Source organism: Lycium barbarum, chromosome 1 (genome assembly GCF_019175385.1).
Source record: "Lycium barbarum isolate Lr01 chromosome 1, ASM1917538v2, whole genome shotgun sequence".
NCBI classification, from domain to species: Eukaryota; Viridiplantae; Streptophyta; class Magnoliopsida; order Solanales; family Solanaceae; genus Lycium; species Lycium barbarum.
This window is the reverse complement of record NC_083337.1, coordinates 18,551,321-18,573,901: the sequence shown is the minus strand read 5'-3', so window position 1 is coordinate 18,573,901 and position 22,581 is coordinate 18,551,321. Positions and strand designations below refer to the sequence as shown.

Genomic DNA, 22,581 nt, shown 5'->3' with positions numbered 1-22,581 from the left:
CATAAATTCAAAACCAAAACAAAATCAACTCGAAATTATGAATTCGAAGTTTGATCTCACACGCAAATATGCAATTTTCAACTTTCAGATATGCAATTCAAGTACTATTATGGATGACTTACAATTTTGATTCAACACAACGGCAGCTGGAATACGAATCAAAAACACATCGATTTCCACGTTGATGCAATCCTCATAAAAAGTAGCTGCAATTTCAATGATCTCATTGCACAAATTGCAACTCAATTACAGCGCGATACTACAACAATGCAGATTGAAATCAAATACGCACTTGCGGAGGGATTTCCACCGATGAACATCTTTAACGATATGGGAGTCAAAGTATACTTTGACTTGAAGAAGAACAAGAAGAAGAACACTGCCTTAATTGCCTATCCAATGTCAATCTCATTCACAAATACTGTCATGATTGAAATAATTTCATAAATTAAATCACCAGAATGTTCATCCAAAAATACAGAACTGGTCGATTTTCAACAACTAAATGACGATAGTGACGATGATATGCTTGACATTGTTGTTGATGAACAAATTGATCGCAACATCATTACTGATCCGTGCAAAGAAACAATTGAAACTGGCCAAACATGCATTGATAAAAGCACACTAATCAATGTTGTACAACAATATTCAGTTCAAGAGAAATTTGAATATCGAACTAAAAAATCATATAACAGAAGGTTTGTGCCTGTTTTTGTCAAATTATATACTATGAAAGTATCACAGAGCACATAGCACAATCAGTCCCAAAAAGTGATCATCAGTCCCCTACATGATACCATGATAGTATACTCTATACTGAGATGGTATCATGATGAGACTGAGGAGTGTCTCATTGAAGGACTGAACAAGTCCTGACCAGGTACTGAATGATACCATATAGGTATATTTATATACCATTATGGTATCATGTAAGGCTTCTTTAGTCCATCAATGGAACACTCTTCAGCAGTTCTCAAAGAAATGATACGATGATGGTATACTCATATACTGAGATGGTATCATGATGGAACTGAGGAGTGTCTCATTGAAGGACTGAACCAGTCCTGACCAAGTCCTGAATGATACCATATTATATACCGTTAGGGTTTCATGTAGGGCTGCTTCAGTTCATCAATGGAACACACTTCAATAGTCCTCTAAAAAGAATGATACCATGATGGTATATTCATATATTCAGATGGTATCATGATAGAACTGAGAAGTGTCTCATTGAAATATTGAACCAGTATTGAGCAACTTCTGCATGATACCATATAGGTATATTTACATACCATTAGGGTATCATGTAGGGCTGGTTCAGTCCATCAAATAGAACACTATTCAGCAGTCCTCTAAAAAGAATGATACCATGATGGTATACTCATATACTTAGATAGTATCATGATGGAACTGAGGAGTGTCTCATTGAAGGACTGAACAAGTCCTGAATGATACCATAGAGGTATATTTATATACCATTATTGTATCATGTAGGCTGCTTCAGTCCATCAATGAAACACTGTTCAGCAGTCCTCAAGGAATGATACCATGATAGTGTACTCATATACTGAGATGGTATCATGATAGAATTGAGGAGTGTCTCATTGAAGGACTGGACCAGTCCTAACCAACTCCTTAGTGATACCATATAGGTATATTTATATACCATTAGGGTATCATGTAGGGTTGCTTCATTCCATTAATGGAACACTCTTCAGCAGTCCTCTAAAAGGAATGATACCATAATGATATACTCATATACCGAGATGATATCATGATTGAACTGAGGAGTGTCTCATTGAAAGACTGAACAAGCCCTGACCAAATCCTGAATGATACCATATAGGTATATTTATATACCATTATGGTATCATGTAGGCTGCTTCAGTCCATCAATGGAACACTGTTCAGCAGTCCTCAAAGAATGATATGATACCATCTAAGTATATAAATATACCAAAGTAGTATCATGATACCATCATGGTATGTTTCTTATACTGAGATGGTATCACCAAGGGTTGTTCTAGTTCATCAATGAGAGCCTCTACATCAACCCTCAATGATACCATCATGGTATATAAATATACTAATGTGGTATCATTGAGGAATGTTGCAGTAATTGACCTGTGTACACTCCTATTGCTCTAAAAAAATATGTTGTCATGTTGACACCATTATGTTGTTTGTGTCAGGTATTATGTTGTTTTTGTCAAAGAAGAATGCACATAGAGTCTTAAATCAGGAAGTGCACGAAAATCAAATCTCTTTTTGTTGCAGGCCATGCGTACACCAAACAGTATATGAGGGACCTGGTTGTGTACCGGTTCCCTTATACAGTGCAGTAAGAGAGTAAACATAAGATTTTACCGTGGAAAACTTCTTGCTCAAGGGACTAAAAACCACGACCTACCCCGGTAGAATTTCAACTCCACTACACGAGCAACTTCAGTTTACAACTCTATCGTAAGTTGGAATTAACTCTCATAATCTCTCACCCTTATAATAACGCTTATGCAACCTCGGAACTAACCTCGTAGTCCCTCCACACTTGCAATGCTCCGATTGCAAGCACCTCCACTTAGTTAACTCTAGCCAAAGAAACTAATACACCTAGACTAACTCTAGTCTAGTGTAGCACTCAAAGTTTTTGTGAAGGCACTCTTCCAACAAGTAACATTTGAGAATTCAACTAATATATCTAAGCTAATTCTAGCCTAGTGTACCACTCAAGAGCTTGCGGAAGAAACCTTGAGAATTTAGAACAACTACAAGTAGCTTCCTTTTTGGGAAGGGTAGGTTTACAGTTTAAGCACAACTGAACGAAGACTCAAAACAACCTAAAGAACATGGATAATATCTTGTGTCTGGATCAGGTTCTTCAGCTTGTCGATGACTTTGTTCTTAAGAGAACTTGAGAACTTGTGTCGGCAGATTCTGCATGATTTAAATTAGGTTTTCAAGGCTACTCAATATGTTTCCATCATGTTGTATATATAGTAGGAGCTTGTGGGATGGATAGAGACCACTTATTCACTTTGACCTAAAGCATGGGTCAACTCACAGCTGTACTTGTGTGCAACAAGTGGCTTGGCTTTACAGCTGTCTCTACCGACAGTGCAAGGCGCACAGAAAGCATATTACAGAACAGGTCTCTGTCTGGTTCTAAAACAATTGACAATCTTCAAAACACAAATTCACTTGGGACTATCATTTTCGAGTGACATATTTCAATGATATCCACAGCTGCCTAAGAAATGACAAATCTTGCCCAGTGAAACATGCCACCCTGACGTTTGTTAATCGTGTCATACAAGAAAATCTTACTGACCCAAAAACAATTTACACACCATCAGATATCTAACGAGATGTAAAAAATGCATATGGTATCAACTTGTCTTACATGTAAGCATGGCGTGCAAAGGAAATGGTTGTTGAAGTGTTACAATGAAGCCCAAAAGATTCATACAAACAGTTAAGAATATATATGTACATATTGGAGTATGCAAACCCGGGGACGATTGCAAGACTAGACACTGAAGAAGATAATTCTTTGTTGAACGTCTTCATAGCACTAAATGCATCCATTCAAGGTTGGAAGTATTGCAAGCCCACGGTAGTAGTTGTTGACACCCAATTTTGGCCCTCCTTTTTCGTTTAATTAATTTCACTATGCTCCTCAGTCCTGAAAATTCGCCAGAATGAGTTCGGAATAATTGCATTAATTATTACGCTATTTTTTCGAGATATATTTCTAAAGTTAAGAATACTCTTATTATTTCTTAAAAAATTACCAAACATCATATTTTCATATTAAAAAGTACTAAACATCATCCTTTACAATTAAAAAAAAATAGTGTTGATATTCCTATATCAATATTGGCATTGGCATTTTTCCTTTAATCCTATTTATTACTATGTTAATCATCGTTTATTTTGTTTAAAAAAAAAAAACTAAATACGTATATTAAATTACTTGTATTATAATTTTCATATGTACAAATTTTTGAGAATTGATTAGGACAAAGAAGCATATTTTAATTAGTTCAAAATGAAAAGGAATTAGGATGATTAATTCATCTACATAATATTGGGCCAAATAACCCCCATTCCAACTTCAATTCACAGCAGCCCAACACTTGACCCAAAACGTCCAGCCCAATATCACCAACCCAAACCGCCCCAGCCCAAAACCCGACCCAAACCGACCCGACCCAGCCCACTAAAATAACTAAATCCCCTAACTAAAGTCTTCAACCCATTATTTTCCATTCTAACTAAACGAACCAAACAGCCCCTTTTTTCTTTTTCTCCTTAAACCAACAGCCCTAACCAAATGCTTAACTCATCTCCTCTCTCTTCAACCTAACCATGGCTGCCACCCCTTCGGCCCGTCACGTCCGTCACCTCACCACCACCAAACCCATCCAACAGAACCCCAGGCCTCTCCCATCACCTATTTCCCATCAAACTCTCTCTCAATACAACAGATACAAGCTAGGATCGTCAGATTCTCGCTCTCAACGGCTCTCTTCCTTTCCAATCAGTCTGAAAAGGTGAGATTCCCCCCCCCCCCCTTCATCATCTCCTCTGTCAGAAACGTCTCTGAGGATTTTCCCACTTCTTGTTTGAATTTCGAATTCTTGGCTTCCTTGAGAAGCTGTTCAGCTCCTAAATCTAGCTATAAATACAACCCTTTAGCTTTGTGTTTAAATGAGTTTTTGAAGGCTAAAAAAATCCCTCCTTTCGAACGAGCTTTTCAATTGGGAGAAAATCCTCTTCTCTTATTTTTTTTTTTTTACAAGCTTTCTCAGTGGAAAACCTTCCTTCTTTCATCTTATGAGAACAAGGGAAAGAAATCACTCTTTACATTCTACTCTTTGACATAAAATATATTCCGAGAGGAGTTAACGAGCGGATTCGGCGACTCGACAACGACGAATCACCTCAGTTCGCTGCCCCGGAGAAGGTCAGTAACTTTCCTTTTCCCTACTTTTATTTTAGTCCCATGAGTGAATGCATAAATATCGAGGGTCTCTCGGAAACAGTGAGTAATGTCTGCGTACACTCTACCCTCCCCAGACCCCACGTTGTGTGATTTCACTGGGTTGTTGTTGTTGAGTGAATGCATAAATAATTGAACGTTGGTGTCGCTCGCCTAATTTTCTGTTTAGGCGTTTGTTACAATACTTGATGTTGCCATTTTATTTAATATAAATCATGTACGTGTAAAAGGGCTACTGGAGCTTAAAGTAAAGTACTTAAGAGAAATATGGATTCGACTTGTCGAATATATGAATAACTATGTCCTCGTCTAATTTTCCGCTTTTGCGTCTATTATAAACTGTGTGTTGCCATTTTCACCATATAAAAGGCGAAAGGAACCAGATCACTAATAGAAGTCATAAGAGTGAAGTTAGTTTGAATGAGTAATTAGGCGATTGCTTTGTAGTTTGAATGAGTAATTAGGCGATTGCTTTGGCTGTTTTGTTTCAAATGTTTCTTTATCCATATTTGGAGGCTGTTTCGCTCTAATCTTTGTGAAAAACTAGTATAAAAAAAATGTAATCAGTGATAGCTTGCTAGTTGGTTTTAAAACACAGTCCATACATGTGGTTCTAGTGACTGTTTGTTTGCTGTTTTTAGCATGGTAATCCCCTTCGTCTCCCATTTCGCTTCAGTTTATAAAATTAAAATGTAGCCACTTGAATATTTTCAGATTCCGTTCAAGTCTCTGTTAAGTGTGTGTAGAATATGTAATCTCGTCTCTGTTTCTTCTAAAATCAAGGTGTCCACAGGCTAGTACGAATCATGAGTTTATTTAAGGAAAGATATCATATATTTGGGGTTCAAAATCTTTTTTCACTTGTAACTTGAATTTGCAATGTGTATGAACTTCCCTAATGAGTGAAAACTGGAATAAATTAGTTCGTAATCTGTTAGGCCTATGTTCTCAAGTTCTCTTTGCTTGAAAATACTTTTTTTTTTGGAGTATTAAACAAGGATTAGTTTAACAACCTTATTTCTATAATTAGTGCTTGATCTCTACCAAATATCATGTCATGATATTTAAAAAAGAAGTATGTATCGAGAGAATTTGTCTCATTTGAAAGCTCCTCCTAAAAAAAACTTCTCATGTATAAATATTCGTAAAATATCCAAGTTCAAGTCTAGTTTGCCTTTTCTTTCAGTAGCTTCTCTGAATGAATCATTACTTCTAGTATTGTTTTGCCGGCTGAAAGTCAAGGCAAACCTTGGGTTTTGGTTTAGCCCCTCCGATAGCCTGCCATGCCGAGGTTCTAGAAACCTTTGGATCTTGTGCGGTATTGGAAACATGGATGGTAGTAGCCTCCTTTGTTGCCTCAGTCTTTTAAGCCTGCTGCTTTGTTCTATATGTTTATGGACAGTCTTATAGATATTAAAATGTTTCCCTGTTTCTGTTGTGTTGTGGGATTAAGCTCAAGATATGTATTTCTTAAAGGATTAATGTGTTTTAGCTATTGGTCGCTGCCTTAATGCGAGATTAATTTGTATTATGTTTGAATTTTGAGTTCGTGCTATGAGTTAATGAGGTACTGGATTAAAGGCATGTTTACATTAACGTAAATAACAAAACTAGCAATTCATACTTTAACTTAGGAATCTTTTAATCTGTTTCTCTTTTAACCTGTATGAGATTAGGATGTTTTCTTTAAAAACTGTCTGTTAAAATCAGAGTTTAGGTGATCTAAACTTACCATTAAATTATGTATCATATTTATATGCTTATAGTTTGAGCTTCAGTTGTTATCCTAGTATTAAAGCATCAAATATGTTTTAGAAGTTGGTCTCCTTTACATCACTAGTTGATCTGTTTTTTTCAGTTTAAGCTAGTCTCCAGTTGTTCCTTCAGTTACTGTGTTATGAACTAAATATATATTCTTGTGTATTAATTGCCAGAAAATAGTGAGTTCTGTTCATTTAAGTTCAGTTAGGTGTTTAAGATTTTTCACTTGAGATAACTAAGTCTAGTATAATTTGTTGATCCTGTTGGTTGTTGGATCCTGTAATTCCCTCCTGTTAGAAGAGATGTTAGCATAACTGACTGTTGTTTCCCAGTTATAAAACCTGAACCTTTCGTTATCTTCAAATTGATCCTGAGTTGTATGTTCAAATTCTTTCCTTAAACTTTGGGTCATAATCTTGTTCAGTTCTGTCTATTCAATGTGTGATTAACTCATGATCAAATTGTGATGAGATTAGTGTGAAGTTTTTATTAGATATAGCTACATGTATCCTGGTACATCTTTGATTGACTTAAGGATAAAGAATCAGTTCCAAGCTATGTTTACAGTCATGTTCTATGTTGAGCTTCCCATGTGTTAAATATCTAGTCTTGTTCGAAAAGTGTTGTTTCTAATAGCTTCAAGTTCCCGTTAAACTAGTCTAAAATTAAATGTGAGATGTGCTTGGTTAAGACATTTGGATTTAGCTATTTTTTTTTCTATGGATTATCAACTTAAAGAATGGGATATCAACTTAACCTTTATCAAGTTCATTAGATTTCCCAATTGCTCAAACAGTAGCTTTCTTGTAAGCATCATTAAACTTCCTTTCATGTAACTGCATATGCTAGGTTAGTTGATTTCATGAAATAAGACTCTCTTGATCTATTTATGATCCTTTTGATGGATAAATGTAGCATGATATTAATGTTTAAAACTGTTGAAATGAGAAAAAAGGGAATTAGATACTAGGCTGTGATACTTCATTTTTGATGAAGCTAGGCTGTGATACTTCAATATTTGGACAGATTTTAAGAACACCAATTTCACGTTGTATGTTTTGACTGTATGTTGAAATTCAGTGACTGTTTTGATATATTTAACGTGCCTACCTTGGAATATTGAGACTACTCACTTTGGATACTCATTCTTCACCCTTCCTCTTCTTTGCATGACCTGGGGAGTCTTCAAACCTCCTTGAATTGTTGTCTTGGCTGTCACACTTGATAAGCTCACTGGCATGGCAAGTTGTTTGCTGCTGAACTTAAAAAAGGATAGATCTTACACCAGACTAAAGAATGGTGTCGTTTGGCATATGCTGCTACTGCACTTGGTTGTTAGGCTCGCTGGATATACTTGTTGTTATATCGGACAGCTGCTACATGTTGCTACTCGATGTTGCTGCACTGCGCAGCAGATAATCGTTGGCATTTTTTAGGATGAAGGCAATATAAGTGTTTGTTATGTGTTGTTGATTGGGCTGAAAGGGACTGATACTACACTGCTGCTACATCCTTTGAGCCCACTGCTATACATTGAGGAATCTCAGTTGCGACGCTGGGATGAATTGCTTGTGGCCTTGTGGGTACTGTCTTTGAGTAGGGCTGACTGTTACATTCACATATCTCATTTAGTGAGGAGAGATTTCGTTACTTTTGGTGAACTACCTGTCGTGCTGCGAATACCATGCTTGGCTGTTGTATTTGAGATGCGGCACTTTGCCAAATAGTGGCTGCTATATTTTCCCGATAAGCCATTGTTTTCTGTTTTAAAAGAAACAAGTTTTTACACTTGTGGAAATTCCTACTGATTCGAACACGATACTACACCTGGGCCAATGTTTTTTTTTTTTTTTGAGGCCATGCCTAGCCCGGAAAGGTTATCCCTCGGCTTAGGCAGTGATGATCTCACAATTATATCACGAGGTAGGAACCAACATGCGCTTGGCAAGGCAACTAGAATGGCCACTAGTTTGTAGCCGCAACATGATTCAGGTTCCTTTGCCATATTCGGAACCGTGAGTCTGATACGAGTCCGCGGGATATTATTTATGTTCATAAACGTCACCCTATGACGGGGTGGCGTATCATTTTTTTTCTAACATTTTCCTTTCATATTTTTTGCGAGGTACAAATAACGCGAGGCAATAGAACAAAGATGTACCAAAAGTTGAAGCGAAGAAATTTAGGAGCACGGCATGTTTGGCAGAAGAACTAGAAAGGGGGCAAATAGGGCTCAAGTCTAAAACCTTATTTATTTCTATCTAAATTCATGTATCCAAGTATTACATGTATATTTGGATCTATAACAAAATTGCTAACTTATTTACTTTGGTTTTCCTTCTTAATCCAGTTGAAACCCGAAGCTTGCCAATTTGGTATTTCGCGATTAGTTAAAGTTAAGATTGATTTAATTTCGTATTATTATTAGTGTTGAGTTAATGGCAGGTCTAAACTAACGAATCAATTCTCGAGCAAGAACAAATGGTTTTTCTATCATTGTGGCCCAAATAATTGGCCCAAAGGTATTCTCTCGTAAACAATAATTCCTTTAATCATATATATTACTCTTTTATTACAAAATAGCCATTTTTGAAGCGTTATATACCATCTTTACATAGGATATAAGTATATCACATATATACATTATTTACTAATCCTCCCATTGTTATACTATTCTATACAAAAATACATCATAAATACATGTGTATCACATGCATACTAAACTACTTTTAGAAATAAACATACGCATATATCATCTTTTACATACATACTCTCTCACTAATCATTTCTATACATGCATGTATTTACATGATTATAATGACTTTAAAATTGCTGTTTGTATGAATCATCTTAGGAAATTAGTCCCTTTAGCAGTTCTTTAAAATAAGTAATAATAATAAATAAGAAATAGATAAACAATTCCCCTCTAGTGTTAATTAAACTAAGTTTAAAGACTGTTCTCGGACAGGCTCTAAGGGATGCTTAATACCTTCCCCTCGGGGTAAATAAAACCCTTACCTAGAATCTCACAGATTTCAAAGATTAAAAAATGGAGTTTACATTTTTACAAATGGTTTCCTAATATTTCCTAAAATTATGTGGCGACTCTAAAAATTTGCAAAACCAGAAGAAATATAGTCATAAGTTGTGAACTAGTTTTAACCCCGTTAAAAATTGGGCATGACAGTAGTTGATGGGACTTTCCTAAAGGCAACATACAAAGGGACCATGGTCACAGCTGCCACACAAGATGCAAAAGGTAACACACCTCAGATCTCTATGATACCACAAAGGTATACAAATATACTTTCAGGGTATCATGTGGGGTCCATTTCTACTAATAATATTATTTCATTAATTGATACAGGACAAATTTGGCCACTTGCTTACGAAATTGTTGATTCAAAGAATGATGCATCATGGGAGTATTTCTTCACACGTTTCAAAGAGGTATATTGAGAAAGGGATGGAATGTGTATTGTCTCTGATAGACACGACAGTATAGCTAAGGGCACTACAACTGTTTATCTAGCAGTCCCTCACTGTGTCTGTATATGGCACTTGTGGAACAATATAAAAGGGAACTTCAAAAAGGACAAGAAACTTATTAAAGACATATACTTTGCGTTGTCAAAAGCATACACCATTCATGAATTCAACAATCTTATAAAACAGTTAGATGTTATTGATCCCAAGGTAAAACCCTACTTGCAAGAAGTTGGATACCAAAAATGGTCCCGGGCACATTGCACAGCTAACCGAACAACAACAATGACATCAAACATTGTAGAATCGATTAATTCAGCAACCAAGCATGCAAGAGAGCTCCCGTTTACTGATTTGCTTGACTATATGACAAATTTGGTGCAGAAATGGCATTACAATAATGGTGTTGCTGCAAAATACAAATTTGAGGATGTGTTTACTATAAACATCAAAGCATCACAAACAATATGGGTAAGATATAAAGCTTATTTCACTATCAAAAAAACTGGTTGTTATTATTATTATTATTATTATTATTATTATATATTTGTCTACTATAATATGTAACATTACAACTGATAACACTTCTTGACAAACACAAATGCAGGTTGTGCCTTCAACATAGTTTGTCCACTCAGTAATTCATGGTCGAATGAAACACATTGTGTCTCTATAACAAAATACATGCTCATGTCGCATGTTTCAAGTGGATGAAGTGCCATGTCCACACACAATGCCAGTCATAAAAAAATTCTATCTCAAAAAATATCAGTACTACTCTCTATACTACACGAGATTTTTTGATCAAAACATATGAGACACCAGTACATCCTCTACCGCATCAGAGTATGTGCGATATTTCACAACATGTGTCTACTCGTATAGTACTCCCACCAAATGCAAGAATCAGACTAGGAAGGCCTAAAAAAAAGAGCCAAAGAAGGTTTCGAAGCATACTTTGTCAGTAGTCAAGTAACATGCGGCCGTTGTGGCCACAGAGGCTACATCCGAAGGACATGCAGAAATATATCTATTAAAGATTGAAAATATTCCCATTACTAAAAACTGATGGACGTTATAATATTTTCATTTTGTTAGAACTAAAGTGCAACTTTTCATTTTGTTAGTCTAAAAATGTTTGGTTTTTCAGATACATATTCATTCAAAATCATGCCATCATGATATCTTCTCAGTAACAGTCTATCATTGACTCTATTCAGCAGCACTTCATAATGCCATCATGGTATACAAATATACTGGATGATATCATGTTGGACTGCTTCAAGTCAATGGAAAATAGGGCCTCTTCAGTAGGAATTCATGACACCATCTTGGTATATGAATATAGTGAGATGGTATCATTAAGTACTGCTATACTCCAGCAATGAGACTCTTTCAGCAGACCAACAGGATACTATCTCAATATATTAATATACCCATATGGTATCATGCATGTCCAATATGGCATCATGAAGATTCTTATTAGTGGACTGTAGCAATCCAACATGATACCATCTCAGCATATTTTATATACCATGATGTTATCATGGGACTGCTGAATGTCCATCAAAATGGGAGGTTGTCTAGTAGGACTCCTATGATACCATCATGGTATATAAAAATATTGAGATGGTATCATGTTGGATTGCTACAGTCCAACATGTTGGACATGCATGATACCATCACAGTATGTTAATATACCAAGATGGTATCATGCTCCTTCCCATTCACAGAGAATGTCAGACTATTCAGCAGACCTGCATGATACCATCTTGGTATCATGGTATCTTGGTATATTAACATACTGAGATGGTATCATGCAGGACTGCTTCTTCCCATTCACAGAGAATGTCAGACTATTCAGCAAACCTACATTATACCATGTTGGTATATGCATATATGAAAGAGTATCATGTAGGACTGCTGAATGTCCATCAAAATGGGAGGCTATTTCAGCAGTCCTTCATGATACCATCATGGTATATGCACATACTAACATGGTATCATGTTGGACTACTACAGTCCACCAATGAAGAATCTACAGCAGACCTGCATGATACCTTCATGGTAGATTCATATACTAAGATGGTGTCGTGTAGGACTGCTTCATCCATTCACAAATAGACAACAAGCTAATAATGAAACTTTAAAATACATAACTTTTACTAACATCAAAATATCTTTCAAGTAACACATACCAAGCATACTATTTGAAACAAAAAAAAAAAAAAAAAAAACGACTAGAGATTCCTTAATATCTAAAAACAACACATGTTCACTTCACCAGTTACTACATTGTACTAAAGTCTTAAGATTTCACATTACTACAAAGTTAGCAAAGAAAACACACAAAATATAGTACTAAGTTTTCTTCTTCTTCTTTCCACGTAATTGTTTCCTCCACCGTACAGGATTCTCAGAATCACTACATTCATTCTTCTCCTGCTTCTCTCTCCCATAATGCCACAACAATATACCATATCTGCTTCAAAGAGCATCGATGTCGACATTCTGAATAGGGATTTGAATGTTTTCAATTAAGTACTCTGCAAAAATAGCTGTAAAAACTCCACAATCTTTGCATAAAAAAGAAATATCATAACAATATGTAAAGTAAAATAAATAGAGGAAAAAATATGAAAGCACAAAAGTCATACGTGTTCCTTTGTTTTGGCAGATTATCAACCAGTATTACACCTAATGGATCGCTTAATTGATGACCCCGGTGAAGACCATTTTTTAGTACAATATCAGTTCTGACCGTATAAAAGTCAATTGTCTGCAATAAAAGAGGTAACAACACATGATATGGGTCTATCGCCTCCTGAGTAGATGCAACATATTGAGGACTGTGCATCGAATCATACAGATAAAAACACCTTTCATGTATTGATAGACATCCTAAAACCCAATGCCACTTTGTTCCCAGGTGCATAGGAAACAACACATAGTCAACTTTATCCCATTGAGTGCCTTAAAACATACGGAACCCATACATATACTCCATAATGTCAGTCAACTTATCTATCAAATGATCTACTCCCCTTGTAATGGCACGTTTGGTCGTTATTGCTTTCTCGACGCTTTTGACCATTTCCTGAGCTTTGTTAGCTCATATTTATCCCGAAAGGACCATTGAAATGCTTCCTAAGGTCTTGGGATATGATTTGGGTGAGTCTTGATGTGATTTTGGAAAAATTGGCTTTTAAGTGAAAATCGTTTGACTCATAGTTGACTTTTGGGTAAGCGGAACTTTTTCAAAATTTTGTCAATTTCGAGAGGTCTGGATGATCATTTATGACTGATTGGTAGGTTTGGTTTGGTTCCCAATGCACTCGGGTGTGTTTTGAGACTAGTGTTGGGAAGTTGGTTTTGGGGTTTAAGGGGTTGGCTTGGTCAATGAGACCCCTTTTGGGAAATTCGGGCCACGATCGTGTTCGTAGCGTGTTTTTATATATGTCTATATATCTGGTTTATGAGCAGATGGTCTCGAGTGATAGTCAAAATTTCGGGGTGAATTGTGAACTTGAGTTTAAGATTCTGGTGTCTGGTGTCCGCTATGGCAACACCATTACCGCTATGGTGGCACCGCCGTTACGGTGCCATGGCCGCAAAGGCTGCATAGTGAGAATCTGGGTAGACCGTCATAGCGGTCTGAGAAACTGCCATAGCGGGATTGTCGTAGCTGTCCCAATGTCGCAGAAGCGGTGATGACTGAATCTGTGACTTAAAAGTGATTTAAACACCAATCTCTAATCTCTTGTCATTATTTCATATTCATATCTTAAGGCTTGGGATGCGATTTTAAAGGGTTTTGGCTATTTCTTCACAAAGGAAACTTCCTTGGTCTTAGAATCCTCAATTTACTTCTATTAATCCGTAATCTAAGGCTAAAATCAAGAGGAATCAATTTAGGTTTTTCATGAAAGTTCATAAAAGTGGTTTAGACTCTCTAAGTAGTTTATGTTGATGAAAATTGGTTGGATTATTATAGAATTTGATATATCTAAGGTTGTTAACCATGAACCTTCCAATATTAGGAATAAATTCTTGAATTGGGAAGTTAAGGTTTATACCCGAAATTGGGGGTTTCACCTAGAATCCGAATTTGAGAATTTCATGAGTTAATTTAGCTTCTAATTGATTGGAAATGATCATCTAGAACATTAATTTCATGTTGATACCTATAGATTCCTTATTCCATATTGCTAGTTCATAAACCCCATTCCACAGGTTGGGATTTGGATCTTGAATAGAAGTAAGGTTCAAATGATGTTTCTTCTTGATTCTAATTTCATGATTCGGATATGTTTAGACTTCCATTATCTCGAGGCTCAAAGGAAGGTAAAGACTAAGGTTTGATTATTAGAGACTTTCTTGTTCGGCTTTCTAGGTAGGTATGGTTTACCTTATGGTGAGACTTCGACTAGAGAAGCGTATGTTTAGATGATATCATCGGAGAATGCATGTAAGCCTTCAGGTATGAAGTTGGGTTGGATATTGTCTTAGGTTGGGCCTTGTTGTATGATTTGGGGGCTAGCCACCCTGTTGTGTTGTTGATTTATCTTGATCTACTTACTTGTTGGCTCGTTGCCACATTGAGATGTTGGGTATTTGTGACTAGTATCATGGTTATGATATTGCGGTACTTTACTTGATTGATACTGAAATGAGGATGGTGATGCCATTGTGGCTTATTGTGTAGCCTTACTATTGATATTACTTGTGTGCCATATGTGGTACTGTTTCAGTTTGAATTGGTTGTTGCTATTACATTGCATCGTATTCATACGCATTTCCATGATACATTGATATATGCATGGTTATGGTACGGATGATGATAAATGAGAGATTGTAGCCTCCGAGGTCTTTGCCGGAGAGCGTAAAAGAGTGATGAGTGCACGTTGCCTGAGGTTTCTTGCCTGGAACGATTGAGTGTCCGATGCCCAAGGTCTCAGCCGGGATCGTGAGAGTGGTACATGGACTTCACGGGTCCCCCATAGGTCATGATCGCCGAGACGTGGAGTTATTTCATCCGGGATATGTTGTACAAAGGTGCATTTGCATTGCATTCATCTTACATACATTATTGCATTGCATTGTACCTGTTGGTTTCTGGTGATACGTTGTGATATTATTGTGATATACTGGTTCGGATTGATTATACTAAAACTTAGCACAGTTGGGCTTAGATGCTATAACATAGGGCATGACTTGTTGTGATACTATTGTGATATACTGGTTCGGATTGATTATACCGAGACTTGGCACAATTGGGTTTAGATACTATAACGTAGGTGATGACTTGCCGTTGATGTGGATTTGTGTTGACTTGTACTTGTTGGTTTATGTGTTTATCTTGCGTTGTTGTCTTATATACGTTAGCTAGTTTTAGTCGGCCTATGATACCAACCAGTACTTGTTGTTTGTACTGACCTGCACTTAATGCATTCTTTTATGAATGCAGAGTACCAGGTGGGATCAACTTCTACTCCTCATGGTTGATTATGGAGGATTGTTTAATCGAGTCTTTCAGGGTGAGCATGAGGACGTTCGCTACCCGAAGCCTCTTCCTTTTATTATGTCTTTATTTCCCGTTCTAAGACATGATTTTGAGACTATTAATGTATTATTATTACTCAGACTTGTAGTATTTAGTTAGATGGTCTTGTATGACCAAACCAGATCTGGGGTGTATTTCATTTACTTCCGCATTTTCTTATATTATTATCGTAAGACTTACGTTACTAAATCTTCTTCCGCTTTACTTATGTTTTTATGATTGTTGGGTTAAGGGCTCGCCTATCGAGATGTGAAAAGTAGGTGCCCGCATGACTTAGGGAAAAGTAGGTGCCCGCATGACTTAGTGAAATTGGGTCGTGACATCCCCACCAGACACAAACTTGCTAAACAACTTTCTAAACGTGTTATTGAAGTACATATACGTTTTTTTCACCATAATTGGCATTGAACCATATTTTTCCTTCTTCCTCAAATAATAGAATATAAAATCCAAGTGCTACAAAAAAAAAATGACACCAAAAATGCATAAGTAACCACTTATTCAAACTGATAGGAAAAAAGAAAGTACACATTCAATACACATGCATCACATGATATTGGTCTGCCAGGATAGTTTAATGCGTGTTGAAACTTCAAAATTGAACCCCGACCAGATAGTCATCATCGACACTATAAACATCAACACTACCCCTACAACATCATACAGAACTCCAATTTAAAAACAACACAAACTATATGGAAAAAATAAAAAATCATAACAAACATAATCATATCTTTATCGATGAACTCTGAGAACTTCTGTATAAGGTTGTATTCAACAGGAGTTGTTATACTCGAAATCAACGGGGACCTCCCTTTCACAGGCTTCGGTGGCGTTTCACCTACAGCGCTAAGGCCAGAACCAGCCACAAATGGTGACTGCTTTGCCTTAGCTGGCTGTCTTGCCCTACCCCTCCGAGGAACTACAAGTGTTTTCTCCTCATCACCTATCTCTACTACGGAAGTGCCTGGCGAAATCACAAATGCATGAAATTCTTCTTCAGAATCACTAACACCACCCTGTACCCTAGACAGACCACCTGTAGAATCTTTCACACCCTCCGCTAACTTGGCAGGAACCTCCACTGTCACATGATCAACCTGAGGCCGTGCAACATCATCACCCCCACCGCGGAAACAACCAACTCATTAGTAGCATCTGCACCTTCATGAACAACACCTCTTGCATGAGGTAACACACCTTCTGTAGCTTGATCATCTACAGCTGCATTAGTGGTAAAAGTCTCCGGACAGGCATCTTTGATAGATTGATCATCTTCTGTCGCTTTACTTGTTGCAGTAGCTGCAACTTTAGCACGTTGTGTGACCACTGCTATCTCAGACTCACTCAAATGTGGAAAATAATCATCCAATAATTTTTGCAGGATTTATATCCAACTCATTTATCTTCTCATTTTCACCTTTTTTTTAATCTTATGGTAATTTTGTGTGATGGCAGCAATGGCCGACTCCGTCATGGAGACAAAAACAAACCCAGTCTGAGAATCTATTCCTACATGCACCAGCTATCTCCTTGCCAACACCTACAGTGTCAACACCACCTACACCATCCTTCACATTGGCATCATCCCCCCCCCCCACCACCACCACCACCCCAACATGACCCATATCTTGGTTGAAATCCATATCCAAATCAGCAAAATCTGTATGTGCCCACCTGATTCATCCTTTTTCTTCTCCTGTGTACAAAATATAAAAAAATTATTAAAAATAGTCAACGCAATGAACACACAAAACACTTCTAAAAAGAAAATCCTATACGATACCAATATGGTATATAAGTATATTAACAGTGCATCATAGAGCATCAACAATTCATTACTCCAATAAATCAATTGTTAACTCTTCTATGATGCCCTGTCAGTATATTTATATACCATGGGGGGCATCTTATAGGATGAAGGTACAATCCTCTATATATCATAATCAAATCATCTATGATTCCCTGTCAGTATATTTATAAACTATGGGGGCATCATAGGGGATTGATATCATAAATGAGGAAGGGTCAATCCTCTATGATGCCCTATCAGTATCTTTAGATACCATCGAAGCATCTTATGGGATGAAGGTTCAATCCTTTATGATCCCCCTGTCAGTATACTTATATACCATCGGGGCATCATAGAGGATAAAAAAAGTTTAATCATATATATACTGCCAAAGTATCAGAGCACACACTAGCTAAAAACTTAAAAAAAAAAAAAAAAAAAAAAAAAAAAAAAAAAAAAACGAACAATACCGGCAAATCAGGTTTTGCTTCTATTTTCTTATTCAGATTCCCAATAGCTTCAAGGATCTCTCCAAACTTTGAATCAACATGGAGCCGAAATGCCTCTAACTCCTTCTTCAAATCAGCATTGTTAGATTCACTATCACCATGATTACTCTAAGCCATATCTGCCTTTGGCACTTGCGTGCAAAAGAATCCATCGCTGAAATGTTGACTTTGAGAAGGCTCATGGGCAGTTTCAAATGGCAATCATTCTAAGTCTAATACCAACCTCTCGTCCTCGGTTGGAAAGACATTCCTCAACTACAATTACAGTTAACAAAAAAATTAAAAATCTTACACAAAATTATAACATCACAACTAACAAAAATCTAACATGTACAGAACTAAAAGAACCTGATCAGGTTGTAAACCAAATATCCGCAAACACTCATAATCATGGCTTAAACTTTTATCTATCTTTCATTTTATAATACGAGGGTTCAGGCCAGAGACATGCTCATCAAGACGATCTTCCAAATCTGGGCAGCACTCATACAACCAGATCTGTAATGAAAGAGGGAATCCACTATGTCGATCAAAGGAAGGCTTTGTCACACTTCAATAGTTGCCTTAAACACGTCTATCCCCCATGGATAGTTATTGAACTCACCACTCTTAACCAAAACAAAGTACCCCATATCAACAACTTTGGTCTTCAACGTAGCAAACAAGAATGTGTTTACAAAGTACAAAACAGTTGCTTCACCGCTTCAGCATCGGATTTCCAACTTTTTTTATTAAATATTGCTCAAGCTGACCCATGTCACATTCGCTGAACTCTTGAAGTACTTTTTCACCAACCAATTGAGCATTGATTTAATTGTGATAGATGTACCACCTTTAGATTTTAACCCCGTAACAAGACCAAACTCATCCAACCCAGAACGCAGCTTGGCACCACTTACCACAAAGTGCAATGCATCATCATCCAAGCAATGCACCTGCCTCATCAGCAGATTGTGCAACACTCGCCCTTGCACCGTAATCGGGGGCATGTCTAAGAAATACCCAAAACAGGTATCTCTAAACAACATAAGTTGCTTAGTCGACAACTTGTCATGCAAATCACGAATTCGTGTTGCACTCAATCTTTGGTTTATAGTCAATATCCATCTTTATATAAAGATTCCCAACCTACAAACACAATGATTATACAAAAGGCTACATCAAAAAAAAAAAAAAAAAAAAAAAAAAAACTCAGTGTACTGTGATGCCTAAATGGTATATAAATATACTAACAGAGTATCACACAGGAGCAACTAAAAACGCTTAAACTACTAAATCCTCTATGATACTCACTTATTATCACTAAATAAGATTACTTCAAAACACAAATTACTTACACATATACCAAGTATCATAGAATCATGTTCTCCCACCACCCTCCCCCAACCCCAAGTATACAGTGATGCCTATAAATATACTAACAGGGTATCACAGAGGAGAAACTAAAAAGGCTTAAATTGCTAAATCCTCTATGATACTCACTTGCTATCATATACTATCATAGTATCTCAGAGGAGAAAAAGCTCCATTACTTCAAATCACAAAGTATTCACTTACAAAAACACTACATCAAAACAGCAAACCTCATTACTCCATCATACACATATACCAAATATCATAGAATCATCTCTTCCACCCCCCCCCCCCCCCCCCCCCCAGTATATTGTGATGTGTAACTAGTATATAAATATACCAACAGAGTATCACAGAGGAGCAACTAAAAAATCTTACAACTACATCAAAAACTACTAACTCCTCTATGATACTCACTTATTATCATATATTATCACAGTATCACAAAGGAGAAAAAGCTGCATTACTTCAAAACACAGAGTATTCACAAACAAGCTTCCATTTTCACCCCATTTTTGCATAGAAGTGTAGAAAATCAAAGGTAACAAAAGATAAAAAATAAGTTACCTTCGTGTCATCAACATTATCAGGGATTACAGGGGCTGTATCGGGTACTGTTTCGGGAATTGATTCACGAGGAATATCATGTGATTCAACGGTATTTTTTCTTTTCTTCATCACATTCTCATCAACTGAGCCATCATGCACTACTTTTTCCTTTTCCTTTTCTTTTAAAATTCTGAACATTTTTATCCGGTACTCCTTCATCAGCATCCCCCGAGTGTTGGGGTTTTGGATCACCTTGATTTAGTTTAGGGCTACCAACAGAAACCGACGATGGCGATTCTCTAAGGTGCAATGAAAAATTTGGCGCTGACATCCTTGAAGAAATAGAGTTTTTTGTACCCACACCTTCGCCTACAGATTCAACAACATCATTTAAAAATAAAGGATGGCCAACCCGTTTAGTTGTACTATGCTTACGACCCATGGAAACACAAACAACAAAACGTACACTAAAAAACAGCAAGAAACATGGAAAAATATAAAAACAATGACTTTCAATTTTTTAGAAATAACTACTAAAAACTTTGTAAAACTACAAAGTTATATGAAATAAACCGTTAAATAAAACAAAAAAGAAGGATAAGAATCAATTTACTCGTTAATAGAAGTTATCTTATGCAACCAACTCTCCCTTTTTTCAATTTCAAAACTCCAACGTGAAAAACAACCATGAACAAACGTGGCAACGTGAAAAAGAGCAATTAGGGCTGATTTAGGTTAGCTAGGCCACAGTAGAAGCGCTTAGTTTGGCCGCAATAGAGCAACTTAGGTGGGGGGCATGCTGGATAATTATTTTTCAAATGGGCTGGGCATTCGCGAAAATACTTTCAAAAGGGATATGAGCTCGTAATAAGATTGGGTTGGAGAGGCACTTCGTGATGTTTTCCCTTTGGGCTGGAGGGGCAATGTCTTCCCTTTGGGCTGGAGGGGCACTTCGTGATGTTTTAGGGGCAATTCGCAGAATTGCCCTTCTTTTGGGGTGGTCTTTAAATTTTGCCCCTCATATTTGCGATCTTTAAATTTTGCCCCTCATATTTGTGGTCTTTAAGTTTTGCCCCTCATATTTGTGGTCTTTAAGTTTTGCCCTTAACTTGGATACCTGAGGTTCTGGGTTCGAACCCCCGCTTAGGCATAAAATAAAAAAATAATTTCGCAAGGCAGGGTTGGAGGGAGTGTATGCCGGATTTGGCATAAAGTCCTTAAGGAAAAATTAAAGTTATGCCGGAGGGGGCATAACTTTTCCTCAAGGCATAGTTTAGTTATGCCGGAGGGGGCATAACTTTTCCTCAAGGCATAACCAAAAGTATGCCTCAAGGCAGAACTTTTCTTTAAGGCAAACTTTTAGTTATGCCTTAAGGAAAAGTTCTGCCTTATGGGGCATACTTTTAGTTATATTTTATGGGACACACTTTTAGTTAAGGCATAACTAAAAGTATGCCCATAAGGCGGAACTTTTCCTTAAGGCATAATTAAAAGTTTGCCTTGAAAAGTAAAAAAAAAAATATATATGTCTCAAGGTAAAGTCTGCCCCCTCCGGCATAACTTTAGTTTTTTCTTAAGGATTGTATGCCGGATCTGGCATACACTCCCCCCAGCCCTGCTTTGCGAAATTATTTTTTTATTTTATGCCTGAGCGAGGGTTCGAACCCAGAACCTCAAGTATCCAAGCGAAGGGCAAAACTTAAAGAACACAAATATGAGGGGCAAAATTTAAAGACCACCCAAAAGAAGGGCAATCCGTGCAAAAAAATGATGTTTTCCCTTACTAATTTACTATTGGGCTGAACCCAAAGCATCAATATATATGTAAAAAGTTATTAAAATCTTAATAAAATAATCAATTCTAGTCCCGTAATTTAAAAATATGTTAAAGACGTGCATTTATAAGAACAATTATTCCTGTATCTGCTTCTTCCAAGTTCTCCCTGGTATAGAGTTTCACACTACATGCCCTCTCAATTTACAATCTTCCTTCATTCGTATTACTCATTTTCTCCGTCCTCTAATTAGTTTATTAAGCATTATTTACTTGAAAATGTCTGCTACATTAATCAAAAGTACAAAAAAATGATCTGAGAATATCTATATTTACAAAAAAGTTAGTAGTGTCCAGCGAACACATGTACGGAAAACAGTTTTCATGGGGTGTTCCAAAGGGACTACTGGCACCACTCTTATCAACAAAAAAAAAAAACAAATGGACAAATATAGACGCATTGGGAGTCCTTGGACTATTCATTTAGGATAATTACCAAGGAAAAGGAGTCAAAAACACCATTCTACAATAGGATATATCTTAAATTTAACCTCCATCATACTTTAGGTCCACTTACACTTTTGTCATTCGCAAATCGTCTTGCATCTACCTTCAACCCTGATGGAGCTCCAACGTGAAGTACAAGGAAAAGTAACTACAACCCACAATAAAAATAAAGGGGGGCAAACCTTGGATTCTTCTGAATACATGTCATCAACTTGATTCACGCCAGAACTCCATTGAAGTCGAGGACAAATAGGAGACAATTTGCTAACGGCAAGGGTATGG

The 22,581-nt window shown here is 36.9% G+C and overlaps 1 long non-coding RNA gene across 1 annotated transcript; it reads left to right on the top strand.

Annotated features, from left to right (window-relative positions):
- Positions 1-4,282: 4,282 nt before the first annotated feature.
- LOC132632932 (uncharacterized) lies at positions 4,283-10,644 on the top strand. The gene is made up of 3 exons (XR_009579505.1): positions 4,283-9,288; positions 9,954-10,025; positions 10,134-10,644. It is a non-coding gene; the product is annotated as an uncharacterized LOC132632932 (long non-coding RNA).
- The last annotated feature ends 11,937 nt before the right edge of the window (positions 10,645-22,581 follow it).